At 37.8% G+C, this 23,375-nt stretch overlaps 1 long non-coding RNA gene across 1 annotated transcript in view; it reads left to right on the top strand.

Annotated features, from left to right (window-relative positions):
* The window catches only part of LOC106873487 (uncharacterized), a 39,961-nt gene extending 17,437 nt beyond the window's left edge, over positions 1-22,524 (top strand). Inside the window, exon 3 of the long non-coding RNA XR_001409887.3 lies at positions 21,215-22,524. This is a non-coding gene — a long non-coding RNA (uncharacterized LOC106873487). The remainder of the gene's footprint in view (positions 1-21,214) is intronic.
* Positions 22,525-23,375: the final 851 nt, after the last annotated feature.

Below are 23,375 nucleotides of genomic sequence, written 5' to 3'. Positions count from 1 at the left end.
AGTTGGTAAGCCATGGAAAGATTTGAACTCGAAACACAAAGAGCCAGAGTAAACACCACAAGGTATCTGGTCTGACATTTTTGCAGTTTAACCAATTCATCTCCCTGGAATTTTATGTTTTTAATCAACCATGAAAGGAGGAAAGGTGATGTTGATTATGGAGATCAGGTGAAAAAAAAAATCATTGGTATTCTTTGCTTGGAAGTTTATAAAAAAATTCTGTTTTGAAGTGTAACATTCTAAAAAAATATGTTGAAGCTGGTGATGTGGCTATGTCGTAAGAAGCTTGCTTCTTGACCACATAGTTCCAGGTTCAGTCCCACGGCATGGCACCTTAGGCAAATGTCTTCTACTATAGCCTTGGTAGATGGAAACTGAAAGATGCTTGTCCTATATATGTGTATGTGTGTGTGTCTTTGTGTTTGTTCCTCACTGTCACTTGGCAACCAGTGTTGGTACATTTATGTCCCATAACTTATCGGTTCAGCAAAAGAGACTGATAGATTAAATACCAGGCTTTAAAAAAAAAATGAAATGAATACTGGGGTCAATTCATTCGACAAAAAACTCTTCAAAGTGGTGCCCCAGCATGACCACAGTCTAATGACTTGAAACAAGTAAAAGATAAAAAAAAAATAAAAGATAGAAATCATGTAAAAAAAATAACTGATCCACTTTGCAAAGAAAGCTTAAAAGCAAAATCCTGTTTTAAAGTTTGAAATTCTAAAAATATATAGCAAAACTATTGCTGAGACCAGGAAACTGCCAATCCTATTAGAGTACTACTTGTATATCTGGGACAAAAGAGCCATGACACACATGTATAAGAGAACTACTTGTGTATTTGGGCCAAGAGAGTTACCATGCCATTAGAGTACTGTTGAAATATCTAGGACAAGAAAACTGCTAACCTCCATTAGAGTACTGCTCACATATCTGGAAGAAGAAAGGCATCAGGTCCCACTTTAGAGAACTGCACATATATCTGGGGCATGGGAGTTGCCACACCCCACAGTAGAAGCTGCTAAATGCAAAGGAGCTACTATATGTACAAACATTTTAATCCATCATCATCATCATCTTTTAATGTCCATTGTCCATGCTGGCATGGGTTGGATGGTTTGACCAGAGCTGGCAAGCTGAGGGGCTACACCAGACTAGTCTGATTTGGTATGGCTTCTAGAGCTGGATGCCCTTCCTAATGCCAACCACACCAAGAGTGTAATGGGTGCTTTTACATGGCACAGGTACCAGTTGCATGATACCAGTATCTGCCATGACTATGGTTTCACTTGGTTTGAAGGGTCTTCTTCTCAAGCATGGCATAATGCTAAAGGTCGCAACCATTTGTCATTGCCTCCGCAAGGCCCAATGCTTGAAAGGAGCTTTTTACGTGCCACCAGCACAGGTGCTAGTTATGAGACACTGGCATTGGCCAAATTGCCACCGTAAGGCCCAACACTTGAAAGGTGCTTTTTATGTGCCACCGACACAGGTGCCAGTTACATGACACCAGCATTGGCCATGAGTGTGATTTCACTTGCCTTGACGGGTCTTCTCAAGTACAGCATTTCACTAAAGATCTCGATCACTACGCATCACATAACCATACCAGTGCAGTCATCTCTCTTGCACACCAGATCTGATGCTTCTTATGCTCAACTTTTCTCTCAAGATGCTTACGCTCTGTTGTACATGCACACTGACATTGCACATCCACCGCAGCATGCTAGCTTCATTTCTTTCAAGCCTACACGTCCTTGGTAGTCACAACCCATGTTTCACTGCCATGTAGTGTAGCAGTTCACACACAGGCATCATGCAGTCTGCTTTTCACTTTGAGGGAGAGGCCCTTTGTTGCCAGCAGAGGTAGGAGCTCTCTGATCCTTGCCCAGTCTATTCTTATTCTCACAGCTATGCTCTCAGAGCATCCACCTCCACTACTGACTTGGTCACCTAGATAACAGAAGCTATCAACTACCTCTAGCTTACCCACCTGGCAGTTGATGGAATCTATTTTCTGTACATTTTTAGTGTTTATTGTACCTGTGCACCTTTTTCACACAGAAACTATTTTCTCAGTTAATCTTTCTCTGGTATTGCTCCACCCCTTATGTGTCCATAGCTTGCACCAGGTACATCGTATGGAGTTTCTACTGACCGAGCAGGGTAATCTACCTTAAGGGATTTGTGATTTGTCTGCTTTTCTACTTACTAAAACTACATATCACTATATGTCTTATAAACAGCATTTCGCTTACTGTCACAACACAGAGTGAACTTCTATGTGCAGGAAAAAGCAGTCAAATATTCTTCAAATGATACCCTATTATCATCTTCAAAAAAACGAGAAAAAGGAAAAAGTAAGGACACATGGGATAAAATATTTTTAGGCACACAATGTCTGAAAAAAATGTTAAAATGTCCTTGGTTGGAATGTCTTTGAGAATATGTTTTCTCAATCAGGATTGTCCAGGGGTTAAATAATAGCAACAGCAACACATATCCACAAGGTGTACAATGGGGAGGCTGAGGTCAATGACCTTGTGTTATTTTTCCTAGTTCCCCAAAAAAGATATGCATACACATAATGTTTGGCTCTGTATAAGTCTGACAGTCTTACAACCTCATGTCATTTGAATGGTCAGGAAAAATCTTATACACATCTTCAAAGAATTCAGCTTATCTATGACTGTTACTATTAATTAACCCTTTAGCATTTGAACCAGCCATACCCAGCCCAAATGTTTTACCAGTTTTCCTTTCAAACTGGCTAGATTTGGCCTCATCATACTAAAAACATACAATCAAATCATTAAAATTTCATAGCTATGAGATAATGCATGATTAATTCAAAACAATGTAATTAAATAAGCATTACATTTGGCAGAATAATTTGAATGCTAAAGGGTTAAACAAAGAGCAACTTCCTGGATGTAACCCAAGACATTAGGATAGGCAAGTACTATCCTTTTAGAAAGCCCAACAAGGAAATTGTTTATATTTATAAACACTCCACCCCTACCCCAGCTGTGTTTAGAAACCTAATTATTGTAATTAGAAATCTAATTATTGACATTAACAGAAGAATCTCAAATCTATCAATGGACAGAAAAACCTTCGACAGAATTGCACCAGATTTTCAAGGCAGCAAGCTGGCAGAAACGTTAGCATGCTGGGCGAAATGCTTAGTGGTATTTTGCCTGCCATTACGTTCTGAGTTCAAATTCCGCCGAGGTTGACTTTGCCTTTCATCCTTCCGGGGTCGATAAATTAAGTACCAGTTACACACTGGGGTCGATGTAATCGACTTAATCCCTTTGTCTGTCCTTGTTTGTCCCCTCTATGTTTAGCTCCTTGTGGGTAATAATGAAATAAGAGTTGCACCAGATTTTAACAAAGCATGAAACATTCTTAACAAGGCTATTCTTTACTTGCAATTTCCAATTCTTCCTCTATGAGAAACTGCATATACACTATTAACCTGCAGTATCCATCAATAGAGAAAATAGTAGATCTTTTTGTTTCCACCATAGGTATACCCTATTAATGAACTTCAAGGTTTTGGCTACTGACATCCCAGATATACCACTCCAGGCTTAGCTGATCCACACATACACTGGCAGAGTATACTGCTGCCCATAAAGATAACCTGCTAATGTCATATTTATCCCCACTCAAACATGGATGTTCTATTAGAAGCAATTTCACAGCAGTAGTTGTCTTGAGAGAAACTAATGTCGGGCACTGAACTGGTTTATAATGTCACCATTGAATCAATTATTTCCACATCCATCACAATAACTGTCTTTACTAAAGTACCACACCCTACAGAGCAATGACTTAAATGACATCTTGTCTTCCTTACCATGTGTGATATCCATTGTAAAAAGCTGGTGTCACTGAATGTCAACAAAGTATGTCAACACTCTGTCAGCACCATGTTGATCTAACAAAAATAAAAAATAACTGATGCTGCTGTGATAGTAAAAAGCACAACCATGTGATATGAACTGACCAATGGAAACATAAATATGAAGAAGCCATTTTAAATTTCCCTCAAATTCTTTTCACTCTGTCTTTGATGAGGTAGATGTGATCCCTGTCCTCGGAACTATAATGTGGAACTGAATTAAACGATTAATAAAAACATTTAACTCCAACCAAAATATGTTGAGTGCTACCTTATTTCACTTATTCACTCACTCATATATACACATATCTATCTGTCTATCTACATATGTGTGTTTGTGTGTATCTATATGTATCTGTCTGTCTATATCTCTATATACATACATATGTATGTATGCATGTGTCTATATATATATATATATATATATATATATATATATATATGTGACAAAAATAGGACTTGAATAACACAATAGAAGATATATATGAATTGGGTGGAGGAAGTTCAGAGAGCTATTACCTCTGTTGGCAACAAAAGGACTCTCAGAGTGAAAGGTAAACTATATGATGTTTGTGTATAAACAGCTATATGCCATGGTAGTGAGATATGGGCTTTGAATGCAGAAGACATGCATAGACTGGAGAGAAGCAAAGGTAGTATGCTCCGTTGGATCTGGTACATCAGTGCACATGAACAGCAAAAGTGCAGATGTATTGAGAGAAAAGTTGGGCATAAGAGGAATCAAATGTGGCGTGCAAGAGAGAAGACTGCTTTGGCTTGGATATGTGATGCATATGAATGAAGACAGTTGTATAAAGAAGTGCCGATCACTGAAAATGGATGGTACCCATAGAAGAGGGAGACCCAGGAAGACATCTGAGGAAGTTAGGTTTCAGAGAGGAAATGAAAATGGACTGAGATGTCTGGCTATATGAAGTTCTTGAGAAGACCTGCTCACATCAGTGAAACTGAGTTCTAGAAGTGTTGTGTGTCCCACCCACACTTAAGAAAACTTCTCACACACTCTACCACAACAAACCAAACTATGTCTCTATATCCCTTTTCTTCCTCACATTTCTGCTTCATGTACTCTGATTACCTCCCACTCCCCAATCCTGCCCTCTTGGCCCTGCACCACTGTAACATTGCTCTCCACTTGCCCCTGACCTGTGTGTTCCCACTCTGCCATCTATCTGCTAGCCCCCCCGATCTGTGTATTCCACCCGCACATAACTCCTTCGTACACTATGCCTAGCTCTCACTCCCCAATCCTGTCCTCACACCCCTGTTCCTCTGTATCATTGCTATCCAGTAGCCCCCCCCAACTCCATACATACCCAGGCCTTTTGCCTCTTACTCACACTATTTAATCACACTCCCTCGCAATATCTTGCCACTTATATTATGACCTTCAAACCTCAAGGGTATGCCCTGGCACTTACCACCATCTATACTTCTCCCTTCTTTTACTCAATCATCCCATTTATATTCTGATCCTTGTTCCTTGTGAGTATGCCTGGCATTTTGCCACCATCTCTATCCTGCTGTCTCCCACTCTCTCTCTCCTTCTCCTGCACTTCCCTCGGGTTGGCTAACTGTGTATTTCCTTTGCAGTAGCACACCTCTTTTTGTCTTCATTCCTGATCTTTCTCTCTCCGGCCAGGTAACCTTGTATTTCCTCTACGGCTAGATGCCTGTAACTGTCTCACTATAACCTTTTCATCATCCAACACAAGATCACCTCCTCCCATGCTTCCTCTCCTCTTGAAAGTGTTTTTTTTTTGTCTTGCAAGTACTTGGTGACCCTATCAGTGCAGGTGCCACTGAAAAAGCACCCAGTCTAAACGGTGAAGTGGTTGGTATTCGGAAGGGCATCCAGCTGTAAAAACCTTGCCAAAACTAACCTCACCTGTGCTTGTGCCATGTAAAAAGCACTAAGTCCACTCAGTTGAGTTATTGGTGTTAGGGAGGGCATCTAGCTGTAAAAATCCTGCCAGAACAGTCACAGAAGTCTGGTTCAGGCTTCGGCCGAGCTGGCTTTTGTGAAACCATCCCACTCATGCTAGCATGGAAGGCAGACATTAACCAATGATGATGAAGATGATGATAATTCCTTCATTCTTTTATTTTTTTATTCTTTTACTTGTTTCAGTCATTTGACTGTGGCCATGCTGGAGCACTGCTTTTAGTCAAGCAAATCGACGCCAGGACTTACACTTTGTAAGCCTAGTACTTATTCTATCGGTCCCTTTTGCTGAACCGGTTGTCAAGCGATGTTGGGTGGGGGACAAACACAGACACACAAACATATATACACACATACATATATATATACACATATATATGATGGGATTCTTTCAGTTTCTGTCTACCAAATTCATTCACAAGGCTTTGGTTGGCTTGAGGCTATAGTAGAAGACACTTGCCCAAGATGCCATGCAGTGGGACTGAACCCGGAACCATGTGGTTGGTAAGCAAGCTACTTACCACACAGCCACTTCTGCACCTATTGATTTTAAGATTTTATATCTGGACTTGCATTAAAAATATTTCTCATATTATAAATCTCAGACAGAAAATATAAAATAAATTAATTCATCTCCAGTAGTATAATGCATTGTTTAATAAACCTTATTCCTTTGCAATCTATTTTTACCACACAAATTTTTCTTGGGATTCTCTTTCAGTGTTACAAAATACAACAACAAATAATCAAAATATGGCAAGCAAAAACTTTGAAAGCATAAATCAATGTAGATACAACACACACACACACACACACACACACACACACACACACACACACACACACACACACACACCTGTGTCATAGTTATCATCATCAATATTTATTGTCTGTTTTCTATGCTGGCATGAATTGGCTGGTTGGTTCAACAGGAACTGACGAACTGCAGGACTGCATTGAGCTACAATGTCAGCTTTAGCAATGTTTCTAAAGCTGGATGCTCTTCTTAATGCCAACCATTTTACTGAGTGTATGCAGGGTGCTTTTTTACGTGCCCCTGACGTCAGTGAAGTTACCCTGTAACCTCCCAGACAAAAATAGAAAATGAAAAAGAACCCTCTACTGAGTGCATGAAGGAGTGTATTTGAGAGAGGGGGAGGTGGCTTTATGCCAGGTGTTGAGGAGTTATAGTATGACATCAGGACAGGTGCAGATGTCTTGCTGTAGAAGAAATACATGGCCGCCTCAGACTGTTTAAGGGTAGGAGTAGTTGGAAAGAAGATGACAAGGTGTCAGAGTGAACTCTTAAGGTACAAGAAAGTGTGTTTAAATGAGAGAATGTGTAGTCTGAATAGAAGAGGGACAGGGTAGAGGCTAATTTCATAAGAGTGTGAAAAGAGAGAAACAAATGGTTAGAGGTGAGGGTAGAGGTGAATGTAGTGAGTGAACAAGGGAGGTGGTAAGGTTGGTGGGAAATATCAGTGTGGAGGTGGGAAAGGTGAGAAAGAAAGATAGAAGTGGCTCTTTATACACACCCCCCACACACACACAATTCAAAGAAAACTGGAAATGTGCTATACTTTAAATTCCATGTTACACATGTTTCGTTACAGGGTAGAAATTACAAAGGAATAAATACATGTAGAAAAAAATGTATAGAATCTCCGAATCCTTAATTCTTCAAAGATTAAAAAATAATATGCACCATATATATGTATGTATGTATGTATGTATGTCTGAAAAATATATATCATCATCACCATTTAACATCTGTTTTCTCTGCTGGCATGGGATGTGTGTGTGTATGTGTGTAGGAGAATTTGTTCTTGGGGGTTGAAAATGCACCTGAATTTGAAAAACACGTAAATGTTTTTAAATAGATTTATTCACAAACATACCAAACTAGTTTCAACAACTTTTTGTTTATCAATGGTACAAAGGTATATAAAAAGGCAAACCCCAAAACACACCATTAAAAGCAAAGAACCTAGTACGTGACAGAAAAAAGAACTACACACATGATGAAAGAAACTGTAAAAAAAAAACTTTTTTTAACTCCCTTTTGTTCATGTATTCTATAAAAACACAATATAACCAAACTTTTAGTAATGTACATTTGTGATATTCTTCAGCAAACATTTACTTTGATATTATCTATCACTGCGAAACTCATTAAATTTTATGTGAACATTTGATTGTTTAAACATGTTTGTTCCCCTTGTTTTATATACATTTGTACCATTGATAAACAAAAAATTGTTGAAACTAGTTTGGTATGTATGTGAATAAATTTATTTAAAAACAACTACACATTTTCAAATTCAGGTGCATTTTCAAGCCCTGAAAACAATTTCTATATTTTTTCCTATGTGGAACCACACTTCTTCTTCCCACATATATATATATATATATATATATATATGTGTGTATGTATGTATGTATGTATGTATGTATGTATGCATATATACATATATACATATATGTATATATGTATATATGTATGTATGTATGTATGTATGTATGTATGTATGTATGTATATATGTATATATATATATATATATATACATACATACATACATACATACATACATACATATATACATATATGTATATATGTATATATCATCATCACACACACACACACACATATGTATGTATATGTGTATATACATTTATAAAAGACCCATGAAGGTGCATGGCTTAGTGGTTAGAGTGTTGGGCTTACAATCATTAGGTAGTGAGTTCAGTTCCTGGACCAGGCTGTGTGTTGTGTTCTTGAGCAAGACACTAAATTTCCCATTGCTCCAGTTCACTCAGCTGTAGAAATGAGTTGTGGTGTCAATGGTGCTAAGCTGTATTGGCCTTTGCCTTACCCTTGGATAACATCGGTGGTGTGGAGAAGTGAGGCTGGTATGCATGGGCGACTGCTGGGCTTTCATAAATAACCTTGCCTGGACTTGTGCCTTGGAGGGTAACTTTCAGGTGCAATCCCATGGTCATTCATAAGCAAAGTGGGTCTTTACCCTTTTATAAAAGACCCAGCCATCAAGCACAAATGAATGTGCTTTTGCTAATTGTTTTAGGTAATTATGTAGTAATAAGTAGGCATAAATATCCTCTTGACTCTCCCATCCTTTGGCACAGTGATACATCCAGTGTGTAGTAGGTGAGGAGAGAGAAAGAGCTGCACCGGCACTCAAGGTACCTCACATATTAGAACTTAAAACCAGACCCATTATTAAATCCATGCGGAGTAGATTGCTCTTTTTCTTTTGCGTATATCAGGAATATTCTACTATTATTTCAGGTGTGGTGTTGCTCGCTCATTCTACTTTAATCGGTGGATATTTTTTTAATATAATAAAATGTACAAGATAGTGCTGAAAAGTTCTTGGCTTTGGGTAAAAGAAAATACAGGAGGATCAATTAATTATGATTTTATTCACAACATACCCCTCTTAGATTCACACACTATTGCAACGGTCCTAAGCCCTGTAAAAGAACTCGGAAGGTTGTGCCTCCAACCAGTTTCTAACTGGCCCATTTAAAAGTACCCTTAAATCATTGGGCAATATGATGCGCTTGAGAAGACCTGTTGCACCATTTAAGTGTGGCCAATGCCAGTACCGCCTGACTGGCTCCCATGCTGGTGGCATGTAAAAGCACCATTTGAGCGTGGTCAATGCCAGTGCCACCTGACTGGCTCCTGTGCTGGTGGCATGTAAAAAGCACCATCCAAGCGTGATGGATGCCAGTGCTGCCTGACTAGCCCCCGTGCTAGAGGCATGTAAAAAGCACCCACTACACTCTGAGTGGTTGGCGTTAGGAAGGGCATTCAGCTGTAGATCCTTACCAGAACAGATTGGACCCACGTGCAGCCTCCTGGCTTGCCTGTCCTCAATCAAACCATCCAACCCATGTCAGCATGTAAAGCGGACGTTAAGAGATGATGATGGTAATATCCCTACATTCACTCTCTATTCCTATCTTAACTAAACTAACTATTGCTTAATCATCCTCTCGCACCATCTCTGATGAAGGGATATAATAAATATCCTGGAAACAGCTGTAAGACATTCGATTTATAAATGTTCTATATTATACACAGTGGAGGCGCAATGGCCCAGTGGTTAGGGCAGCAGACTCGCGGTCATGGGATCGCGGTTTCGATTCCCAGACCGGGTGTTGTGAGTGTTTATTGAGCAAAAACACCTAAAGCTTCACGTGGTTCCGGCAGGGGATGGTGGCGAACCCTGCTGTACTCTTCCACCACAACTTTCTCTCACTCTTACTTCCTGTTTCTGATGTGCCTGTAATTCAAAGGGTCAGCCTTGTCACACTGTGTCACGCTGCATATCCCCGAGAACTATGTTAAGGGTACACGTGTCTATGGAGTGCTCAGCCACGTTAATTTCACGAGCAGGCTGTTCCGTTGATTGGATCAACTGGAACCCTCAACGTCGTAAGCAACGGAGTGCCAACAATATTATACACAGCCTTGGTTTTTTTTTTATCTCATTACGAAAAGTATATCCTATATCTACATATATACACACACATATACATAATACTACATACTTAATACATAATACATACATACGCACTTAATATATGCACAGTAAATGTATATATGGTATGTATAAAGCATAATTGTATACAATTACATACACAAACTAAAATGCAATGAGAGAGAGAGGAAGATAGGATGAAATTAGATGTGGGAAAGTAAAATAAATATGTCAACAACTAACAGAAGTAAAGAATTAATGACTGGAAATGTGAAACTAATTTCCAAATGTATTCGAAATTTGGTTTACAGCCTGAGATTATTAACAACTTGGCACTGCATCATTTGCTCTCAACACAACAATAACATCAACGAGCAACATCTACAAATTCTCACTTGTATTTCTGCTGCCATATTGAAATGGACATAATAATATATGGCATGTTTCAAAGAACCTGTGGGTGGCAGTGTTGGTACAAGAATTGTTTATCTTCTGGCTGGGTCATTTCATGTCAGTAAGGTCAAACATGAAAAAGTAAATGGAATGGTTGATAAACGCAGCATCATTTTCGTCATCTTCATTATTGAATTCATGTCTATTTTCTCATGCTCATATGGGTTAGATGAGATTCATTGATAAATATTTTCTATGTCTGGATGTTCTTCTTGTTGCTAACCCTCACTTATTTCTGAGCTAGGTAATATCATCCCTATAAATAGATGTGTGCATGTATGCATGCATGTGTGTATATGTGGTTGGCGTTAGGAAGGACATCCAGCTGTAGAAACTTTGCCAGATCAGATTGGAAACTGGTGCAGCCTTCTGGCTTGCCGGCCCTCAGTCAAACCGTCCAACCCATGCCAGCATGGAAAGCAGACGTTAAAAGATGATGATGATAGACACACACACACATATGTACGTACTTGTGTAGACATTCATATATTTATATATATAATCAGTCAGTAATACATAAATCTGAAAAGAAACATACTCTAAAAATTTATGTACTGCATATAAATATATTCATATACACACACACATTCATATACATACATATGTATGAATGCATGCATATGAGTGTGAATGCATACATGTATATATATATATATATATATATATATATATTACAAATGGGGAAGGCCAATATACTGCTCTACATCTTAGAGTGTGCTTCTTCTTTCAGATTTATGTTTTTTACAGACGATATATATAATCTAGATAACTTAAATAACTTTGATTGGTTTTGGCCATTATCAGCCCAGGCCATGACTAACTCAATAGCACCACCTGGAAAAGTCTTTTAGTTAATTATTTCGGGACACCATGGACCACTCAAGCAGAGAGTTGTTGTTGGTTGAGACGTATTCAGGTGTATGTGGTTTATCCGGTATTTCCTGGAGGAATTTGTCCAGGTACCATTTGAAAGTTTTAGAGTTTTTTTCTACTTAAATTTCTTTTGGGATAACATTGAAAAGAGCAGGACTATTTGCAGTGGAGAAATTGTGTCACAATGTTCTTATGTGATGTGATCTCGACCTTTGTAGGGGACGCATTGCATGGGGGCCTAGTCTTGGGTGAATTGTAAACATAATAACAGACATCATTTGGATAATATTGGTGGAATATTTTCCACATAGTGCAAATAATGTATCACTCATGGCAGCATTGCAGAGAATAGAGCTTCAGCTGTTTAAGTTGAGTCCAATAATCAAGTCTCATCATGCCATTTATTATTTTTTGTGATTGATCTTTGTGGCGTTTCGATCCTCATTATGTCTTGTTTTTTGTAGGGGGACCACAATGGGCAGCAGTATTTGAGGTGGGGCCTAGCGAAAGTGGAGAAGAGAAGGATGATGGTTTCATGATCCCTAGATGGAAAAGTTCTGAGGATCCATGAGCACAATCTGTGAGCAACATCGACTTTTTTGTTGATGTGCACACTGCAGCTAAGGTTGCTGTCAACAGTTAGACCTAAGTCTCTGATATTATCCAATGGTTCAAGTAGGTCTCCCAATGGTAGTATATATGGTTGTTTGAGTGTGCCCTCTCTTCCAAAGTGGATGAGCTCAAATTTTCTTTGTTCAACTTCATATTGTTTTTTGTGCCCACTGAGTTACTGCGCATAGGTCCGATTGAAGCATTGTTCGATCATATGCTCCCTTAATGACTTTCTGGAGCTTAGTGTCATCTGCAAATATGTTTAGGGTGCTATGTTCAACGGAATCTGCAATGTCATTGATATAGACAATAAAAAGAAGTGGACCCAGCACAGTACCCTGTGGGACTCCACTGATGTCTTTTGCTGGTCTTGAGTGGATGCCATCAATCACAACATGCTGGGTCCTGTTTGTTAGGAAATACCTAATCCATTGAAGTAGCTTTCCACCGACTCCAGCGTTGGATAGTTTCCTTAACAGTATATTGTGGTCGACTCTGTCAAAAGCCTTGCTGAAATCAAGGTATATGACATCCTCATTAGAGCCCTCACTCAGTGCATTTAGGATGTCGACTAAATGTGGCAATCCCAGAGAGGATGACGTTACTGTTGTTTTTAGTTCCAGGAAGACATCTCCTGCTGGCTAACGACACACTGTCTGTGTTTCATTAGTGTTTGTGAGGGGAGGTCATTGCTCCCATCTCTAGTCTTACGTGTCTATGAGTATCACATAAGGTTAGAGATGCGAGCAATGACCTCCCCTCACAAATACTAATCGGACACAAACAGTGTGTTGTTAGCAAGCTGGAGGAGATGTCTTCCTGGGACTAAAAACAACAGTAACATCATCCTCTATGGGACCACCACATTTAGTTGGCAAGTATATTTTACGATTCCATACTGTTACTGTTTACCTCTTGCTCAGAGATTTAATATAGCTATATGTGTATATATATATATATATATATATATATATATATATATATATATATATATATATATATATACACACACACACACATATATACATACATATATATACATACATACATACATACATACATATATACACACATACATATATACACAGATACACACACACAAAGTGCTTTAGAAGTTGTAGATGGCAACACATATGCTCAACAAATGATAATGATTTCAGAATGTCCAATAAGCAGCAGCTATTCAATAGAAAACATATTGTTTTCATCCATTCTTCACAAGACAAAACATCAAGGCAATACATGGTTCAGCACATGTTGTATCATAAGCAACATTTTTGTCTAAAGAACAGATTCACTTTATTTTACTTCAAATTTTTCACATTGGCACTAGGCCCAAAATTTAATATAAGTACCAGAGATGGGTACTTGAATTAAAATTTTGGCTTTGTGCCAATGAGAAAAACTGGGGGTAAAATATACTTATATTACTGTTGTCAGAGAGATGAACGCAAAATAGATTCCAGTTAGATTTGAACTCAGAACTGAGAAAGGAGACAAAACAAAATTTTTAATTAATTTTGAAAATAATGAAGAATTTAGTAAAATAACTTTTTCATTATTCAGCTGGTGTATGGAACATGAATTAACATAAAATTTTGATTGAAGGTTTTAATCTAGATCAGTTTAAAGCACATAATTTGTATCATAGAACCAAGGATGGTTTCAGGTGGGTTAATCTATTGTTTTATCTGTTACTAACCTGGTTCTAGCAACAGAACACACATGATAACATTCTTTTTGCGATGTCTGACCCTTTTTATATCAACCTGTCTGTGAAAACCCCAAGTTAATTTATGTTCCAAACACCAGCATTATTAATGAGAAAGATGGTTTACCAAATTCTTCATTATTTTAAAGAATTGGTTGAAACAAGGAGCAGTGTCTTCCAACAGAAATCATCATCATCATTTAATGTCCATTTTCCATGCAGGCATTGGTTGGGTGGTTTGACAGGAGCTAGTAAGGCCAGGGGCTTCACCAGGCTATTTTGCCTGTTCCATGCAGGCAATGGTTGAGTGGTTTGACAGGAGCTAGTAAGGCCAGCCAGGGGCTTCACCAGGCTCTTTTGTTTGTTCTAGCATGGTTTCTATGGTTGGAGGCCCTTCCTAATGCCAGAAATATGGTTACAAAAGAGTTACAGGAGTTCCTACTGCATCACCATCACATAAAGAGGTTTATCCTTATTTCTACCATCCCACTTGAGACTGCCTCTGGTTCTATGACAAAAGGTTATGTTTTAAAGTGATCTAAAATATTATCTTCCATCAAAATCTTATGTTAATTTCTTCTCGAACACCAGTTTATGAATGATACAGTTACATTACTAAACTCTTCATTATTTTCAAAAATTAACTGAAACAAAAGCAGTGGCTATGTGGTAAGTAATTTGCTTATGAACCACATGGTTCCGGGTTCAGTCCCACTGCATGGCACTTTGGGCAAGTGTCTTCTACTATAGCCTTGGGCCGACCAAAGCCTTGTGAGTGGATTTGGTAGACGGAAACTGAAAGAAGCCCATCGTATATATGTATATATATGTGTGTGTGTGTGTATGTTTGTGTGTCTGTGTTTGTCCCCCCAACATCGCTTGACAACTGATGCTGGTGTGTTTACGTCCCCGTAACTTAGCGGTTTGGCAAAAAGGACCGATAGAATAAGTACTAGGCTTACAAAGAATAAGTCCTGGGGTCGATTTGCTCGACTAAAGGCGATGCTCCAGCATGGCCACAGTCAAATGACTGAAACAAGTAAAAGAGAGTAAAAGAGAGATATAGTTCAATAGAAATTAGTAACAAAAGATTTAAGTGATCCAAATTAAACCCATTCATCAAAATTTCAGATTAATCTATGTCCCAAACATCAGCTTAACTCTTTAGCATTTAAACTAATTATATCCAACCCAAATATTCTACCTGTTTAATGTTCAAACTGGCCAGATTTGGCCTCATATTCCTATCTTGCAATGTCATTCTAAAAATAAAGAATTACATCATCAAAATCTTAAAGCTAATTGAAAACAACATGAATAAGTAAGTATTACATTTGACAGAGTAATCTGAACATTAATGGGTTAATAATATATGTACAGGCATGGCTGTTTGGTAAGAAGCTTGCTTCTCAACTACATGGTTCCAGGTTCAGTCCAACAGTGTGGCACCTTGGACAAGTAAGCATCTTCTACTATAGCCTCAGGCTGACCAAAGCCTTGTGAGTGGATTTGGTAGATGGAAACTAAAACAAGCCCATTGTATATATATACATATATATACATATATATATATATATATATATATATATTTATATGTTTGTGTGTCGGTGTTTGCCCCCCACCACCACTTGACAACTGATGTTGGTATGTTTACGTCTCCATAGCTTAGAAGTTCGGCAAAAGAGATCGATAGAATAAGTACTAGACTCACAAAGAATAAGTCATGGGGTCGATTTGTTTGACTAAAGGCAGTGCTCCAGCATGGCCGTGGTCAAATGACTGACACAAGTAAAAGAAATGGCAAAGTTACTTTCTCTGTATTCTTCATTATTTAACTAAAATGAAAACAGTATAGGTATATTTCATCAGAATTATGGTAACAAAAGAATTAAAGTGATATAATTTAAAATCTTCCATTGAAATTTCATGTTAATTTATGTCCCAAATATCAGCTTAATAATGGAAAATTACTTTCTTCATTATTTTCATAATTATTTCAATTAATTGAAACAAATTAAGTGAAACAAGAACATAATTAGCTGAAACGAATACAATATATTTCCACAGGAACATGGTAACAAAAGGGTTAGCCCAGTGTATTAATATTCCTCTTACTCTACTTACCTCAATGTACTTTTAAATATCCAATGCTTCATCTCATTTGGTTTTAAGGTCAGTCTACCTGCAATTCTCATTAACATTCTTTTCTGCTTCTGACCACTTAATCAACAATGAACATTGCTAACATGGTAAATACTTTTTGTCGAAAACTATTTATTATTTCATCTACCAGTGCAGTCCATTGCTTTCAGGTACCCACTATTCATTTTTGTAATATTTCTAAAGCAGGGATATTTTAAGAACATTCTTTTCCTTTTTTTTTTTTCTTTCTTCTTCAATCTGACACCTTAATTGGCTTAATTCTCTCAAGTTTTCAAGGCATGTCACAGTTCATTACCGTAGTCTATGGAAACACTGTAGAACTACTCTATTGGTGTGAATTAGATGCAAAGGAGCTTTCAAATGTTATTTTATTTTTATTTTAAAGAAAATCAAGTTTAAGAGGGAAATTAAATATGTCAGTATAAAACGAAAATAGAAAACACATTACACAGAACTGTGAAGGCATCTAGCTGAGTGGTTAGGCTGTTGGGCTCATGATCAATCATACTGTTGAGGGTTCAATTCCAAGAGCAAGCAGTGTGTTGTGTCCTTGGGCAAGGCACTTCATTTCATGTTGCTCCAGTCTATAAATGAGTTCTAGGCTAATGTTGGGGCAGCTTTCCCTCCCTCTTATTTTCACACCCTTAATGTTCTGCTTGTCATATATATATAAATCTATATCTTTTAAATGTTTCAGTCATTAGATTACAGCCATGCTGGAGCACCACCTTGAAGAATTTTAGTCAAATGAATCAACCCCAATACTTTTCTTAAAATCCCGGTGTTTATTCTATCAATCTCTTTTGCTAAACCACTAAGTTACAGCGATATAATCACACCAACACTCATTGTGAAGCAGTGGTGGTGCTACAAACAAACACACATACACACACACACACACAGCCTGAGGTTATAGTTGAAGACACTTGCCAAAGGTGCCACACAGCAGGGCAAAAACCTAGAACCATGTGGTTGAGAGGCAAGTTCCTTACCACACAGCCATATCTGTGCCTATATATATCTCTGTACCTATATATGTGTGTGTGTATACATATTTTTCTGGGGAAGGCCAGTTTATGGGATTACCCTGGGTTTCCTGTCCATAAAGGGTTTAACTTTATGATGTATCATCAAACACCAAAACCTGTTGGCCTAAGACCTTTTCAAAATATAGTTGTGTCTGTGTGTATGTGTGTGAGTGCACGTGTGTATGTGTGCATGTATGCATGTGTGTGTGTATTATATAGTTATATTTCGAAGAGGTCTTAGGTCAACAATTTTGGGGTCTGACAATACACCATAAAACTAAACCCTTTATAGACAGGAAACCCAAGGTAATCCCATAAACTGGCCATCCCCAGAAAAAAATATAGACTGCTCTATATCTTAGAGTGTGCTTCTCCTCTGGATTTATGTTTTCTACAAACGATATACAAGGGGTGTATGAAAAGTCTCAAACCTCAAAAAAAAAACAAAACATGGTACAAGACTTCTGATGAAGGTACAAGACTTGAAAGCTCAAAGGCCTTCGGGGCTCAAAACTTTTCATTAATCCCTCGTATACTCTTCTACCTTTTACTCTTTTATTTGTTTCATTTGACTGTGGCCATGTTAGAGCACCGCCTTTTAGTCGAACAAATCAACCCCAGGACTTATTCTTTGTAAACCTAGTACTTATTCTATCGATATCTTTTGCTGAACTGCTAAATTATGGGGATGTAAACACACCAGCATCGATTGTCAAGTGATGTTGCGGGGAAAAACACAGACACACAAACATATATACACACATGCATACATATTGGGTTGGTGCATAATTATTGTGGCTTTTTTACAACAAATTTTATTCAACAAAAACAATAACAATATTTAACAAAAACATTTTTAAATGATGGTCTGACTGTCTGACAAGCAAATGGGAAGCAGTAATTGAAATAGATGGTGAATATGCTCCAGAATAATCATTTAAAGATGTTTTTGTTACATGGTTGTTATTGTTTTTGTTGAATAAAAAACCAGTCACCTTGTTTCCATGGCATTTCAGTGACCAAGATCACAACATTACCCCTGAACAGGATGCCAGTTCATTGCAGGGTTCAAGGCCAACCATTTCTGAGGTGAGGGAACAAGGTGATTACATCAACCCCATACTTGGTTGGTACTTTATTTTACCAATCCTGAAAGAATGAAAGGCAAAGTTGACCTCAATGAGATTTGAACTCAGAACATAAAGAGTCAGAAGAAATGCTGCTAAGCATTTTGTCTGATGTGCTAACGATTCCGCCAACTCACTGTCTTCAGGATCATCATCATCATCGTCATCGCCATCGTCGTTTAACATCTGCTTTCCATGCTGGCATGGGTTGGACAGTTTGACTGAGGGTTTGGCAAGCCAGAAGGCTGCACTAGGCTCCAATCCAATCTGGCAAAATTTCTACAGTTGGATGCCCTTCCTAATGCCAACCAATCTGAGAGTGTAGCGGGTGCTTTTTATGTGTTACCAGCACGAAGGCCAGTCAGGCGGTACTGGCATCGACCATGCTTGAATGGTGCTTTTTACATACCACTGGCACAGGGCCAGTCAGTCAGCACTGGCATTGACCACGCTTGAATGGTGCTTTTCATGTGCCACCGGCACAAAGAACCTTTGGTGATGGACACCCACACAGATGCAAAGAAAGACAAAATTTACACACAATGAAATTGCTGCATATGTCCACAGCAAAAAACAAGAGGGAACATTGGCTATGACCCTCTGATTGAGAGACCAACACACTTACCACTAGGTTAGTATATTAATCTCACAGAAAAAAAATTATAAGTACTTGTCTATATGTTCCCTCAGATTGAAATTAGATAGTAACTGCATATGATCTTAATTATAGCCAGGCTGCATCTCATACTCTTCTTCTTCTTCATTATTATCATTATCATCTTCTTCTTTCACTTCTATATCTTCTTTTCCCCTGACTCATCAGTTTTTTTCCCTTATCTCTTCTTTAGTTCAACAGTTTAAAACAGTTCAAAAGTGCAATAGTTTGGTTTACCACAAGGAAAAGGAAATATCTAATTATTCAAGTACCCAATGCCAGATTTAGAATTCATAAATCCCTAGTCTGCAGAAACTGTAAGGGCTCCCAGTAATATTTTAAAACTGGGGTAAAAGTTTGTTTTTGCAGTAGTACATTAACCCACAGCCATACATACGACTATTGATACGTATATACATCTATACATCTATACGTTTGTATGTATATACACATGCATTTATACATGCATATATACACGTGTGTGTGTATGTGTACATATATATAGTTACATGCATTTATATATGCATATATATATATGTATGTATATATTTGTGGATAAACATACTACCACAAAACGAAGTCTGTACATAAACACACACACACACACACACATACACACACAAAATATTAACTTTTTTCTAATTAGATAATTTAGTGTAATTATACTCTGATTCAACATTTACGAATGAAATAGCTTTTTATGTAGTCTCTAAAGATCCCTAGGCACCCTAGAGTTCTTGCATTAATTTGATTCTCTCAGTATCTTTCAATAGAGACTGTTGTTTCCTAGTGGTGCCAAACAGAGAGAGAGAGAGAGAGAGAGAGAGAGAGAGAGAGAGAGAGGAAATACTGAAGCAAAAGGTAGTGGGAGGTCACTGCAGACCCTTACTTGTTTCCTCAGACTTTATTGTTGATTTTAACAATTACAGTAGAACCTCAGTTTTCGAACAACCTTGATCATGAATAAATCGTGCTTTATCTCCTGTCTTTCTCATATTCATTTAATACAGTAGTACCTTGGTTTACGAATGCCTCTGATTACGAATAAATCATGTTTTATATATATATTTATATCTATCTATCTATCTATTTATACATACATATATATAACTCTTTAGTTAAATATATTCAATGAGAATATTATATACTGAATTTATATTGGGTGCTCTATTGTATCAAAGTATTAATACTATTAAAGTATTTATGTATTTAACATGACCAATTGTATCATCATCATCATCATCGTTTAACGTCTGCTTTCCATGCTAGCATGGGTTGGATGATTTGACTGAGGACTGGCAAGTCAGAAGACTGCACCAGGCTCCAATCTGATCTGGCAGAGTTTCTACAGCTGGATGCCCTTCCTTAAGCCAACCACTCCGAGAGTGAAGTGAGTGCTTTTACGTGCCACAGGCACAAGGGCCAGTCACACGGTACTGGCAATGGCCTCACTCAAAACGTGTTTCTTACATGCCACCTGCACGGGAGCCAGTCCAGCGACACTGGCAACAACCTCGCTCGAATGATTTTCTAATGTGCCACCAGCACAAGTGCTAGAAGGCGACGCTGGTAACGTTTACGCTCAAATGGTGCTATTTACAGGCCACTAGCACGGAAGCTAGACAGCTGCTCTGGCAATGAACACGCTTGGACAGTGCTGTTAGTGCTCCACTGGCGCAGGTGCCAGTCATCGAATATGGTTCAATTTCGATTTCGATTCTGATTTCACTTGCCCCAACAGGTCTTCACAAGCAGAGTTTAGTGTCCAATGAAGGAGAGGTTGGCATGGATGCCAGTTGTCAGATTCGGTTAGTGTGTGTATATATATATATATATATATATATATATACATAGCACGATTTATTTGCAATCAGAGTTGTTCAAATACTGAGGTACTACTGTATAACATCTGTCACTTAAAGTCTAGGACTCAATATCAGAATGGGTTTAACTGTTGAAATTATGGTACTTACAGTATATAAATCACACTATTTGATACTTGATCTTAATTGAAAAAAACTATGGTGTGACTTATACATGGGACAATGCTAAAAGCATGAAGGGGTAGAGCACCAAGGTTTAACTCTAAACTAGAGGTGTGACTTATACACAATATAAGAATAAGGTTTTTTTAAAATAAACTAACCCCAAATTAGAACTTGTCTACCAATATTGAGTAACATTTAGGTTTTTTTTTCTTACAGTATAAACTGTGCTGTTTCATGTTGAAGCAACCCATCAAAGCAAGATATTTGAGATAAGAATAAATAAGAATTTTGGCTTAGAGTCAACTTTTTAACACCACTTTAAACAAATGGAAAATAAACAGACATGTTTTCACAGACATTTCAAAACGAAGTTCCAATTAATCTAAAATACAGACAAAAATATTAGAAAAAAAATGAAAAAAAAAATGAATAAAAAAAAACATAATCAAAAAGAAATTACAATTTAATAATTTCATTGATGAAGAAAAAGAAGCAAAAAAATATTTTCATCATTAAAATTTTAATTTTATCATAAAATATTATCAAATATTTTTGTTGGGTTGATTATTTTTCAAATCAGCATATCTTCTGGAGGTAAGGGCGGTGTTGATAGTAGAGTCTTCAGCATTCTTTCCATCATTACAGTACTTTACTTATTAATGATGCATCAGGTTGTTTTGCTCATGGAAGTATTTGAAGATGCTCATCATTATAAGCTTATAAAAAAAATAACACTTGTAAATTATACAGTGCTCCTACTGTTGTCTGTAAATACCTAAAACTGAAATTGAGCTTTTGCCCTTTTGTTCCACATGCGGTTAATGTCCACACTGATGGGGTCCCAGTAATATTTTTAAACTGGAGGTAAAAGCTTGATTTTGCAGCAGTACGTTTACCCACAGCCATACATACATACATGTTTGTATGTATATACACATGCATTTATGCATGCATATATACACATGTTTGTGTACATATATATGTACGTATATATAGTTACATGCATTTATATATGTTGTTGTTGTTGTTGGCACTCCGTCACTTGCAGCGTCGAGGGTTCCAGTTGATCTGAACAATGGAACAGCCTGCTCGTGAAATTAATGTGCAAGTGGCTGAGCACTCCACAGACACGTGTACCCTTAACGTAGTTCTCGGGGATATTCAGCTTGACACAGTGTGACAAAGCTGACCCTTTAAATTACAGGCACAACAGAAACCGCGATCCTATGACCACGAGTCCGCTGCCCTAACCACTGGGCCATTGCTCCTCCACAGCATTTATATATACATATATACATACATACATGTTTGTATGTATGTACGCATGCATTTATACATGCATATATTCACCTGTGCTACATTTGATATTGTTTGTTATCATTGAGTCTATTTACTGCCAGGTAGCCTATGTCATTGAATGATAGTTGAATGTATTTTGCTACCAAACACTTGTACAAACCATTGGGTATAAACCATGTCCTGACAATATGCTGGATGAAATGTCTAAAATGGGACATAAATGGGATAGGGCTCTATAAAAAGAAAAAAAAAATAATAAACAACTATGGATAATAATTTTCTGGCTGGTTTTCTTTCTTTTTTTTTGTTTTTTTTTTGTTTTTCATAACATGAGGACTTGGGTATCATAGGTATCATCTATATCACTCTGTCTCTTCCTTTCCCATCATGAGGTGTGTCCAGGTTACTCCTTACTGACATCCATCATTCTCTGACACTATCTCATGTAATCACTCATCTCCAAGACAATCTATTGCTCTCTCTCTCTATTTTCAGCTCACATAACCCTTCCGGACTCCCATCCACCATTCTCTCTCCCTCCCCTTTTGGCCATTCATTATTGGCATCAATCACTCTTTCTCATATACTATTTTTACCACTATTCTTTACCCTCTCTTGCTCTCTTATCAGATACCATGCAACTGCCATCACCATCTCTCTCCCATTACTCTCTGCTATTATAGTCTCTCTTCCATTACTCCTCCCCTAACTACTGTCTCTTTCATTTCTCCCTGCTCTGCCATCCTATCAACCCACTCACTGTTTCTTCAATCTTACTCTCATTAAATTTCTCCTTCTCATCCCTACTTCATCTGTCATTTCTATCTCTTTTATTCACTTATTTGCCCTGAATGAATGGTGATGATGGAGAGTGTTGACGATTCATTAATCCTGTAGGATACAAAGAAACTGCACTAGTGCTGGAGACATAATAAAGTGCCTCAGTACACACTAAAATAATCATCTTCCTTTAACATCCATTTTCCATGCTGGCATGGGTTGGACGGTTTGACCAGAGCTGGTGAGCTGCATTAGGTTCCAGTGTGATTTGGTTTGGTTTCTTCAGTTGGATGCCCTT

This window comes from Octopus bimaculoides, chromosome 2 (assembly GCF_046866305.1).
Source record: "Octopus bimaculoides isolate indiv1 chromosome 2, ASM4686630v1, whole genome shotgun sequence".
In the NCBI taxonomy this organism is placed as follows: domain Eukaryota; kingdom Metazoa; phylum Mollusca; class Cephalopoda; order Octopoda; family Octopodidae; genus Octopus; species Octopus bimaculoides.
This window is presented reverse-complemented; position numbering and strand designations above follow the sequence as displayed.